Raw genomic sequence first — 12,885 nt, forward strand, 5'->3', positions numbered from 1 at the left:
AGTATCTCCCAGGTTACCCCGTCAGAGGACTCTGTAAATCTGGGCCTGGTCTCTCCAGCTACACAGCCACCTGCACTGCTCTCCAGCCATGGTGACTGGAGCACCTATCTTTATGTAAGCACTCCAACCTCTACTTTTCTGAGGGAAAGAAAAACCTTATCTAGACCCTGGGGATCCGTTCCTTTCACACCTGGAATGACACATAAAATTTTAGAGTCATGAAATCAACTCTTACGAGATGACTCACACTGTATTTACCTTTTCCTGAAAAAAAGTTAAAATCCCAAACACGAATAAATATAGCTCATGGCAGGGCAGAGCACTGGTGAGATCACCAGATGCTCCCACCTTAAGCCAAGCAGCTGGAAACAGGAGCGGAAGCAGAGGACAGCTAGGAGTGAAGACTGAACAGGTAAATTTACAGCCTCAAAAGGAAAACCTGGTGAAGGGAAAGGACATTGGATAGGTTCCGTGGTCTCTTACCCTTAAAATTGGCAAGACTGTCAGAGAATGGTTATGTTAAAGCTAATGTATTTCCAATATCATTTAGATCTATCCAAGGTGTTCAATCAAAATCGCCTAACCTTGTAATGTACACAAAGATAAACACCAGGAGAGTCCCAAGACCATGAAACAGAAAAAGAAGAACTCTGGTGTTCTGCTGTGGAACACGTTCTCAATAAAGCTGGGGTCGGGCTTGCTATTTGGAGTTTATTTCTGTGCATCCCACACGGCCAGAAATAAACAGCCAATGATTTCCATGGCACCTAAATACCAGGATCTGAGCGTGAGTTCCTCACATTCCCAGGGTCTAAAAACACATGGAAGAACGTGGCCTCTTTTTCAGTTTCTCAGTGTGCTTCTCCTGTGTTCAAACACCTACCAGAGCACTGAACATACTTAACTTCACCGTCTTCCAGCCTTGCTAACGTGCGTTTCATAAGAGAAAGAAAGGAATCACTAATCTGATTATTAGAAAACACTGTTCAATAGCTAGGGGTTGAGCAGTACCTTTAGTTATGACTGGCAGAGCAACACCAGCCTTATGCTTAAGAAACAAGTGTAAATGACAACACTTTCATATATGTAGCCCAGAGCCTCACTGGCATAAAAACTATGAGGTGTTCAATGGCCCCTGTGGAATGAATAAACACAGGTAATTTTTTTTTCTTTTCTTTTTTTCGGAGCTGGGGACCGAACCCAGCTTGTGCTTGCTAGGCAAGTGCTCTATCACTGAGCTAAATCCCCAACCCCAACACAGGTAATTTTAATAAGGAATCAGTACCTGTTAAGTGGGTTCCGTACAATGCAGTTCATACCATCAATGATCCAGAGTTGAAAGGAGCTCCATAAATTTGAGGATGTACAATATTAAGACATATGTCTGCAGGCTGGAGAGATGGAGTGGCAACTTAAGGACACTTGTTGCTCTTTGAGAAAACCAGGGTTTGGTTCCCAGCATACGTATGCCACCTAACAACCGTCTGTAACTCCAGTTCCAACGGATCTGATGCCCTCTTCTGGCTTGCCCGTGGGTATTGAGCACACAGGATGCACAGACATATACACAGGTTTACCCATACACATAAAATAAACAGATCTTTAAAAAACAAAAATGAAACAAAAGGACACACAGTCAAAGCCAGGAACATGGCTCTTGCTCTACCTCCTGGCCAGTTTTATGTCAATTTGACACAAGAGTCATTCTGAAAGGAGGAACCTCAGTAGGAAAAACGGTCCTACTGGACTGACCTACAGACACTGCTGGTACATTTCCTTGACAGATGACTGATGCGGGAGGATCTAGCTCCCTGTGGGTGGTGTCACCCGTGGGCTAATGGTCCCAAGAGTTGTACAGAAAGAGGCTGAGCGGCCCATGAGGAGCAGCCAGTGAGTGGTGTTGCTCTGTGACTGGACGCTGCATCAGTGACTGCCTTGATTTCTCTGGGTGACAGAAATGAAATAAAACCTTTCTTCCCCAACTTGCTTTTGGCCATGGTGTCTTATCACCGCACTAGAAAGCCTAATTAAACTAAGGCTCCATACGAACCTGGAGACTTCTGTTGGATCCCCAGGAATCAGGTAAAGGTAGAAGGCAAGAGACAACTCCATAAAGTTATCCCCTGACCCTACACAAGCATGCGAACTCGCACAAGCGTGCACGTCACACACACACACACACACACACACACACTAATTCCTTCTAACAGTAATATGCCTAACATACAGTGGGTATATAAACACTGTAATTTGTAAATAAAAGGAAGGAGGAGAGAAGGAAGAAAGGGGGGAAGACATCAGAAAGGTACTCCACCTGGCCCTTTCCACCGGCAATGTGGACTTCAGTTCCCTCTATTTGTAACGCATCTTTTTATTTCTGTTGTGGCTGCTTGTTCCCTGTCTCTCATCCCATGTTCTCTCTGTTCCTCTCACACTGAGCCATCTCTCCCTCAGCCACTGCCCCTCCCAGCAGGGAACAGAGCTTGTCACATGCGGAGAGAGGGGCCAGGCCTCTCTCCTGCCCACCAACATATGCCAACCCCAGCAGTGGCCTGGCACACATAAATGAGTCCTGATCTGAATAGAGCAGGGCATGGCCAGCCCAGAATTAACCGTTCTGTGTATAAGGCCTGGGCACCCGCCCAGCGGAGAAAGGCATTCAACACATTCAGGATAATTTCCCGAAAAACGAGCAAAAAGGGGGGAAAAAAAACAAACTGGCTTTCTCTGTCAAGAGCCTGAGTCAGGAATTTGGTGCCTTGGAATTGGTGACACCATGGCTTTGACAGAAGATGAAACAGAGGGGGTGAAATAAAGACCCCACTCATTTCTTTAACTGACTTGTCTCAGTTCCCAAAACCCTGGTGCCACAGCAACTTGACATTCAAAGCGAAGCAGGCCATCTTGGCCTCCAGGGCTCCTGTCTCCACAGACCGGTGCTTCAATCCCTAGCACTGAGCCTACTGCCAGCAATCCTGCGGTGTCCTGAAAGACCATTAAATAAAGCCGTGAGGGATGATAAGAGATAGGCACAATTGCTACTGTGATGCTAAGCTGGACCACAAAAGATACAGAACGCTGAGAATCATGGGCAACGTGGGGGAGGTGAGATTAATGGCATACGTAGAGAAACAAGACTAAACAAGGTATGTTTGGAAGACAGGGGTCGCTAGACTAGCTGGAAAGAGGTCTCATTCTCTGTAGGAGATAAAGTGGGTTGGACTCCTTCCAGGTCATCTTTTTTTTTTTTTTCTTTTTTCTTTTTTTCGGAGCTGGGGACTGAACCCAGGGCCTTGAGCTTGCTAGGCAAGCGCTCTACCACTGAGCTAAATCCCCAACCCCTTTCCAGGTCATCTTAATGTCAAGCAAAGGCCTGGCACTGGGGATAAACAATCCTTCAATGAGAGCATGTGGGTGACAGACACAAGGAGAGTGGGATTCCTCGCAAGCGCATTTGATGGCCAAGGGAGACTGAGCTGGAGACAAACAGCACAGTGGTTCAATACTCACAATGAGGGTGACCACTGACATACGGGTGGCTATGATGAAGTGAGGTCAGAGGAAGGAAGACCTGTCAATCCTCATGGTAAGCCCCTCCCAGGATGTGGACAGGTCCCAGTATCTTGGAGGACCTTGCAGCGGTTTTATAATCTAGCCTGAGGACCCCACAGAGCTTGCACACATGGGTGACTTCAGGACCTGATCTTGTTCCCTCTTCACCGTGAAAACCACATGACTGCCTTCCCCAGAAAGTTCTGCACACCTTTAATTTTGCCATTTCCTTTGATTTCTCCCTTTGCTGTTTTTTTTTTTTTAATCTGGGAGGGGTCTAATCTGAAACCAGGTTTGCACCATGAACACTGCTACACCACAACTGCCATTTTCTTTCTCTTTCCTTCGCCAGATATTTTTCTCTATGTCCTTTAGAGTCAAGCTCACTGAAATGTATGTTCCAAAACACAGAGTTACTATCATGATTAAAAAGATTTGCATTACATAACAACCATAATTACCTTTCCTTTCTGGACTTACATGCTTTTCTACATTTCTATCAGTTTACCTCAGAGATTAGGCCATTAATCTCCGGTGTCTCAAAGCAAGCCTTGAAATAGCTCAACCCCCTTTTCTAAGACCAATGTATGGCACAAGCCTCATCCTAATTACTCTAATTACGTGAAGAACTTAATGAGATCCAGCAGCAGATGGCTACAGATTAAGTTCCACAGAAAAGAAATTCTCCCCCATCGCCTCTTATTGAAGAAACTCTGCCTTGGAAGATCAAAATTAAATCATTTGTTCCCAATGCCAAACATAACTCTAAATATTACTCTGCCTTTCTATTTCCTTCAATAGTTATCTCTCTTTAAAAGTGAATTTATTCGTCTATGTAGGTTACGTTGCAAATGAAAGAGCTCTGTTTAATAGAAAAACAAAGCTAAATGCTCATGGGAAGTTATCAGCTTATACTACAGTGCATAGATTTCCACAAGCCTGTCCCAGCATCTCAGAAATGTGTCTGACCTATGAAATATGGAATTCTGGAAGGAACTTGAGTGTCACAACAAAAAAAAAGTATTTAAAACACTGCTAATCCATGCTTTATACACACACAAAACTAGAGTGCCAAACTTCAGTTCACCATTCTAATAACCATTGCTTCAATCTCTCAAAAGAATTCCATTTTTTTTTTCTTTGAAATGAGCTTGTCAGGGGCTGGAGAGAGGGCTCAGCAGTTAACAGAAAGTACTTGTTGCTCTTCCAGGGGGACTGGGTTCAGTTCCCAGAACCCATGGTGACCCACAACTTTACCTAACTCCAGGTCTGGCCTCCACTGGCACTTCCCTGTACACAGTTACATGCAGGCAAAACGCACACAAAATACATAAAAATAAAATAAAAAATAAGTCTTTTTAAAAATTATTTTGTGGGGCTGGAGATATGGCTCAGAGGTTAAGAGCACTGACTGCTCTCCCAGAGGCCCGGAGTTCAATTCCCAGCAACCACATGGTAGCTCACAATCATCTGTAATGGGATCTGAGGCCCTCTTCTGGTGTGTCTGAAGACAGTGGCAGTGTACTCACATGCGTTTTAAATAAATAAATAGGTGTGATAATGAACACCTGAAATTCTAGCACTTGGGAGGCTGAAGCAGAAGGGTCAAGAGTTCAAGGCCAGCCAGTCTTGGCTTTGTAGAGAAATCCAGACTCAAAAAAAGCTTGAGTCTGGCAACTGGCTTAAACCTTGAAACTATCTTTTCTGACTGTTTTAATAGTATTGTGCCTATTCTTTCTGATAAAATAACAAAGGCATGACCCCAAACTATTATCATCACATGCCCAGGACCCCCCTTTCTCCTGTCCCCTATTACCACAAAAGAGGCAAGCACCAGGCTGCCCTGCCCTGCAGCTAGAATGGATGCCTTATGTCCCATGTCACTGAAGAAGGAAGGATCCTTTCTCCTGCCACCAGAGACTAGAGATAGAAAGTAACTTTTCATACAAGTATGAGGTCAGTGAATACCGTGAGACCCGAGTATAGGTAATTATATGTAACCCTTCTTCCCCAAAGCTCTGCTCCTGCATCATTTCTAATATAATCTCCAACTAGGCTGTTAATGTGCCTCTGTACAAGAGACATGAAAATCCTGGGAGGCTCTGTTTCCTCCCGAGCCCTGCGCAAGGCAACACTCCAAGTTCAGTATCAGAAATTACCTGTCACAATCAGCACAGACAATGAGGAGTACTCTAAGAGGCAGGCTTCCTGTGTCCATTCTCTGGAGGAAGAGACAAACACTGAATTTTATCTGCTTCTCTGATGTAGAATTGCACGCGGTATTCATCATTCCAGGAAAACTCGGAGAATGGTCCTATAGCAGCATTTTCTTTAAAACAGCCATTATAGGAGCATGGACAGATGACACACAAGAAATGTGGCCACTGGGGCTGGGGATTTAGCTTAGTGGTAGAGCGCTTACCTAGGAAGCGCAAGGCCCTGGGTTCGGTCCCCAGCTCCGAAAAAAAAAAAAAAAAGAAATGTGGCCACTGTGATCACTTATGTTCTTTTTTGACATATTTGCCTGATTTATACATGAAGCTGGCCTGGCGTCAATTTCTAAGTCAGTCAGTTGCCGTAATACTTGGCTTACATTTTTTCTTAGACTTTATTTTATTTTTAAAGTTATTTATTTTATTTTATATGTAGTGGTGTTTTTGCCTGCATGTATGTCTGTATGAAGGTGTTGAGTCCCCTGGAACTAGAGTTACAACCAGTTGTGAGTTGCCATGTGGGTGCTGGGAATTGAACTCAGGACCTCTGGAAGAGCAGTCAGTGCTTTTAACCACTGAGCCATCTCTCCAGCCCAGTATTTCCTTACTCAGGGTCATAGTGTGTCAGTCTGAGAAGTGTGTGAATCATTAAAGTTTAAAAAGAGAAAAATGGGGTTGGGGATTTAGCTCAGTGGTAGAGCGCTTGCCTAGCAAGCGCAAGGCCCTGGGTTCAGTCCTCAGCTCTGGAAAAAAAAAAAAAGTAATTCTACTTGTACTAAGATAAAAAGAGAAAAACAACACTAGGAACATGTTCAGAAGTCAGATTTCCCTGTCCTGTGCTTAGCAAATACTTGAGAATTTGTATTCTAAGAATAGAAAGCACATATTAATTGCATGTGTCCATTAAGGGCGGGCAGGGACCCTGAGACAGTAACAGCATCTGTCACTAGCCAGGAATGGTCCTCAAGGATCACCTGACTGTGTTCAAGGAGGAGCCAGGACCTGCCTACCTCCTACTCTGCTATACTGAAGTCTTAGAATCGTATGCCCTCTCAGCACCTATCTTAAGTATGCCAAAATTCTCACACCAAAAGCAAGTCCAGTTCTCGGTCTCCTCCTGGCTGTACCTGTCATTAATCTAGATGTCTGCCTTACATACACCTTCCTCCCGGCACTGCCAGATACAACCACTTGGCAGGCTTCATGCCCTCCATGCCCACACAGCTCCTCAAGAATCCAGTCAATCTACAACCCAGTGAGTCTACATCTCAGTATGCGCTCTCCACAACTAATCAGGGATCTGTCCGTAAATAACACCCCTCCTCTCCTTACCTTCACTTACAGTCCCAGACAGAACAGGTGCATGGCCCTGATATCAACGGCAAGGAAACCAGGAAAACGTGGCTGTTGTACGGCCATTAGAGGAAAACGAGACTACAAGAACATATGGTATTCTCTCTGACCCACCCAGGTGCTTTACGCCTTGTGTGCACAGCAAGCTGTATAAGCATTAATGTCTTTACTGCAGCCCCTCCGTACAGTAAGTGTTATTGGTGTCTTCTTTTACAAATAAGGAAATTAAGACCCAAGGAGTTAAGCAACTCTCCTAAGTAATTAAGTGGCCTAGCTGAGAGTCAATTCAAGCAGCATGCTTCAGAATAGATGATACCACGCTGCTTCCCTAGTACAGAACACACAAGGCCTCACACAGTTAAGGAAACTGGCATTTCAAATATGGAGAGGGTCCTCCTATCAAAGAAAGATTTAGGTAAGTCTTGAGTCATGAGACCACAAAATAAGAAATAGACAGAAAAATCTAAGTGAAGGAGAGTATTTTTAGCGAGCTCAGCTCTGGTAGATGTTACTACTCTAGATATAGAAATCAGAAAGCAGAGTCACAGGGAAGAAGTAACCCCACACAGCTGGGACTGAACCCCAAGCCTATCTCGCCTCAGACTCTCGGCAACAGTCAACCATAGCTTACTGTTGCTCCAGACACAGACCTGAGTCCCTAAGTCACCTACTTGAGGATAACTCCGTTATACTCATTCATTTGTTTTGTGACTAGGCTTAATTTGGGCTGTAAAGCTTCCATATTTAGCTGAGATCCAAAAACTATCTGTTCCTTTAACAGTCAAAGCTGCGGGAAATTAAGATGTTAACTGTGAGAGAAGATGGCTGATTGCAAGGCAAGAAAAATATACAGGCGTACCAGACGTAACTGGGTTGAAAGAGGAGTAGTGATTAGACCTAAAATACATTTTTAACTTAGCAGACACGAGAAATAAAAAAGAGGACTCAGCAAGTCAAAGCATTTGCCACCATGTTTTAACCACCTAACTCTGACCCCCTGCATCCACACGGGTGAAGGAGAGAGAGAACCAAGTCTCATATATTGTCCTCTGACTTCCATATACACACCATGGCACATGTGTGTGCATGCATGCCCACACATACACACACACACAAACACACACACACACACACACACAGACACTCACGTGGGAGGGTGGGAGGGAGATGGGAAGAAGGAAGGAATGACAGGTGAAGCCATGGCTTCCATGGTGGCCTGGTTTCTCCATTTATACCCAAACTGAACATGTCGGGGAGGGAGCCACTGATGCTCACAGGTGTTGAGGTCTGGTCTACTGCTGTGAACTATAATAAGGCTAAGTTCTGCACCAGGAAGGTCTGGTTGCCTATGAGTGAATTCTCACGTTTACCAGCTTTTGTTGTGCAAACCTTGCTCCTTAATTTAACACTACTGGCTAAGTTAAAAATGGTTACAGCCAATTACTGGAGGGACTAGAGGTAGGTGGGTTTTGAGTTACCTGCTTGGGGGTTGCATAAAGAGAGGGAGAGAAAAGGACACAGAGAGCACAGAGAGAAGGGGAAGCCACCATGAGAGGAGATGGACCATGAGCCCATGGCCAGGAGAAACATCAAGTATTTGGGGTACACCGCTGGGGAGAGAGCCAGGCCAGCAGTTAGAAAAGTAGCTTAGGGGTTACCCCCTAGTAATTGTCAAAACCAAATGAAATAACTATAGTCTAAGTCGCATTCATTCATAAGTTAGACAGGGATAAGTATGAATTGGTTCAGCTACAGATAACATATTTTTTAATTCCCGTGTAGACTATTAAGCATTAGAATGTGAGCATCAAGAATGCAATTTGCACTTGCAGTCTCCATCTGAGCCCGGACTTAAAGCTCTCCCACAGTCCTTCAGACCCAAAATCTGCCCGCAGAGAGCTGATCTGCCAGGAGAGCTCTCACTCCTAAGCCCACAGGTGGGACCCCACTTTCTTTCTACTGGTTGTCCAAGAAAAGACCCACTGGGAGCACCCTCGGGAGCTTCAGGGTGGCCTAGGACAGGACACTTCTGGCCTCCATCTGTGTGCAGAGCTAGGGCAGGCCCACAGTCCTTCAGACCCAAAACCTGCCCACACAGAGCTGGTCTCCCAGGAGTGTTCTCATTCCTAAGATCACAGGCTCACAGACTCACAGGCCCATAGGAGGGACAAGCTCCAGTCAGAGTCAGCAAGACCAACTAACATAAAAGATAACCTGATGGCGAGAAGCAAGTACAAGAACCTAAGCAACAGAAACCAAGACTACTTGGCACCATCAGAACCCAATTCTCCCACATAGCAAATACTGGATACCCCAACACACCGGAAAAGCAAGATTTGGATTTAAAATCCCATCTCATGATGATGATAGAGGACTTTAAGAAGGACATAAATAACTCCCTTAAAGAAATACAGGAGAGCACAGGGAAACAAGCAGAAGCCCTTAAAGAGGAAAGATAAAAATCTCTTAAAGAGTTACAGAAAAAAAAAAAAAACCTAACAAATTTTTAGATTTCCAGGATCTAAAAATGGAAATGGATACAATAAAGAAATCACAAAGGAAGACAACCCTGGAGATAGAAAACCTAGGAAAGAGATCAAGAGTCATAAACAAAAGCATCACAAACAGAAGACAAGAGGTTGAAGAAGAGAATCTTGGGGGCAGAAGATAAAATAGAAAACACTGACATGACCATCAAAGAAAATGAAAGAATGGACAAGCTCCTAACCCCAAACACCCAGGAAGTCCAGGACACAGTGAGAAGACCAAAGCTAAGGATAGCAGGTATAAAAGAAAACAAAGATTCCCAACTTAAAGGGCCAGTAAATATCTTCAACAAAATTATACAAGAAAACTTCCCTAACCTAAAGAAAGAGATGGCCATGAACATACAAGAAGCCTACAGAACTCCAAAGAGATTGGACCAGAAAAGAAATTCCTCCCATCACATAATAGTCAAAACAACAAATGCACAAAACAAAGAAAGATTATTAAAAGCAGTAAGAAAAAAGGGTCAAATAACATATAATGGCAGACCTATAAGAATTACACCAGACTACAACCATTCTGGAAATCAGTCTGGAGGTTCCTCAGAAAATTGGACATTGAACTGCCTGAGGATCCAGCTATACCTCTCTTGGGCATATACCCAAAAGATGCCCCAACATATAAAAAAGACACGTGCTCCACTATGTTCATAGCAGCCTTATTTATAATAGCCAGAAGCTGGAAAGAACCCAGATGCCCGTCAACAGAGGAATGGATACAGAAAATGTGGTACATCTACACAATGGAATATTACTCAGCTATCAAAAACAATGACTTTATGAAATTCGTAGGCAAATGGTTGGAACTGGAAAATATCATCCTGACTGAGGTAACCCAATCACAGAAAAACACACATGGTATGCACTCATTGATAAGTGGCTATTATCTCAAATGCTTGAATTACCCTAGATGCCTAGAACAAATGAAACTCAAGACGGATGATCAAAATGTGAATGCTTCACTCCTTCTTTAAAAGGGGAACAAGAATACCCTTGGCAGGGAAGAGAGAGGCAAAGATTAAAACAGAGACTGAAGGAACACCCATTCAGAGCCTGTCCCACATGTGGCCCATATATATACAGCCACCCATATAGACAAGATGGATGAAGCAAAGAAGTGCAGACCGACAGGAGCCGGATGTAGATCGCTCCTGAGAGACACAGCCAGAATACAACAAATACAGAGGCGAATGCCAGCAGCAAACCACTGAACTGAGAACGGGACCCCCGTTGAAGGAATCAGAGAAAGAACTGGAAGAGCTTGAAGGGGCTCGAGACCCCATATGTACAACAATGCCAAGCAACCAGAGCTTCCAGGGACTAAGCCACTACCTAAAGTCTATACATGGACTGACCGTGGACTCTGACCTCATAGGTAGAAATGAATATCCTAGTAAGAGCACCAGTGGAAGGGGAAGCCCTGGGTCCTGCTAAGACTGAACCCCCAGTGAACTAGACTGTTGGGGGGAGGGCAGCAATGGGGGGAGGATGGGGAGGGGAAAACCCATAAAGAAGGGGGGGGGAGGGATAGGGGGATGTTTGCCCCGAAACCGGGAAAGGGAATAACACTCGAAATGTAAATAAGAAATACTCAAGTTAATTAAAAAAAAAAAAATCAAAAAAAAAAAAAAAAGAGTTGCCTCGGTCATGGTCTCTTCACAGCAATGAAGATTCTTTGGGCACTGTGTGCTTGTGATGCACACACATACATGTACATAAAATTAAAATAAGTATTTCCTTAAAAGAGTATACTTATGAAAACACTAACGAGAAATAAAGACTTTATCATAAAAAAAAGAATTACACCAGACTTCTCAACAGAGATTATGAAAGAAAGCTAGATCTTAAGAGAACACAAATGCAAGCCCAGGTTACTGTCCAGCAAAACCCACAATTACCATAGATGGAGAAACCAAAAATTCCATGACAAACCTAAATTTACACTGTGTCTTTCCTCAAATCCAGCCCTACAAAGGATAATAGATGGAAAACTCCAACACAAAGAGGGAAACTAAGCCCTAGAAAAAGCAAGAAAATAATCTTCTTGCAACAAACCCAAAATAAGATAGCCACACAAACATAATTTCTCCTCTAACAACAAAAATAACAAGAAACAACAAACACTATTCCTTAATATTTCTTAACATCAATGAACTCAATTCCCCAATAAAAAGGCATAGACTAACAGACTGGATACATAAACATGACCCAGGATTTTGATGCATATAGGAAACACATCTTAGTGACAAAGACATACACTACCTCAGAGTAAAAGGCTGGAAAACAATTTTCCAAGCAAATGGTCCCAAGAAAGAAGTTTGAGTAGCCATTCTAATATCAAATAAAATCAACTTTCAACCAAAAGTTATCAAAAAAGATAAAGACACTTCATATTCATCAAAGGAAAAATCTACCAAGATGAACTCTCAATTCTGAACATCTATACTCCAAATGCAAGGACATCCACATTCATAAAAGAAATATTGCTAAAGATCAAACCACACATTACATCTCACATAATAATAGTGGGAGACTTCAACAACCCACTCTCATCAATGGACAGATCATGGAAACAGAAACTAAACAGAGACACACAGTGAAACAAACAGAAGTTATAAACCAAATGGATTTAACAGATAACTATAGGACATGTCATCCTAAAACAAAAGAATATACCATCTTCTCAGCACCTCATGGTATCTTTTCCAAACACAAAACAGGCCTCAATAGATACAAGAAGATAGAAATAATCCCACACATCCTGTCAAATCACCATGGACTAAGGCTGGCCTTCAATAACAACAAGAACAACAGAAACCTCACAAACATATGGAAGCTGAACAACGCTCTACTCAATGACAACTTGGTCAAGAAAGAAATAAAGAAATTAAAGAATTTAATTAAATTTTTAGAATTTAATGAAAATGAAGATACAACATACCTAAACTCATGAGATATAATGAAAAGAGTGCTAAGAAGAAAACTCATAGCTCTGAGTGCCTCCTAAAAGAAACCGAAGAGAGCATACACTAATAGCTTGAAAGCTCTAGAACAGAAAGAAGCAAATACACGCAAGAGTAGAGAACAAGAAATAATCAAACAGAGCTGAAATCAACCACACACAAAAAACAAAGAAAAAATACAAAGAATCAAGAAAGTCAGGAGCTGGTTCTTTGAGAAAATCAACAAGATAGATAAACCCTTAGCCAGACTAACCAGAG

The 12,885-nt window shown here is 43.0% G+C and overlaps 1 protein-coding gene across 7 annotated transcripts in view; it reads right to left on the reverse strand.

The window, feature by feature from the left end:
• Positions 1–12,885, reverse strand: part of Igsf11 (immunoglobulin superfamily, member 11) — a 151,191-nt gene that overhangs the window by 66,869 nt on the left and 71,437 nt on the right.

The sequence above is a fragment of the Rattus norvegicus genome, chromosome 11, assembly GCF_021556685.1.
Source record: "Rattus norvegicus strain SHRSP/BbbUtx chromosome 11, alternate assembly SHRSP_T2T, whole genome shotgun sequence".
In the NCBI taxonomy this organism is placed as follows: domain Eukaryota; kingdom Metazoa; phylum Chordata; class Mammalia; order Rodentia; family Muridae; genus Rattus; species Rattus norvegicus.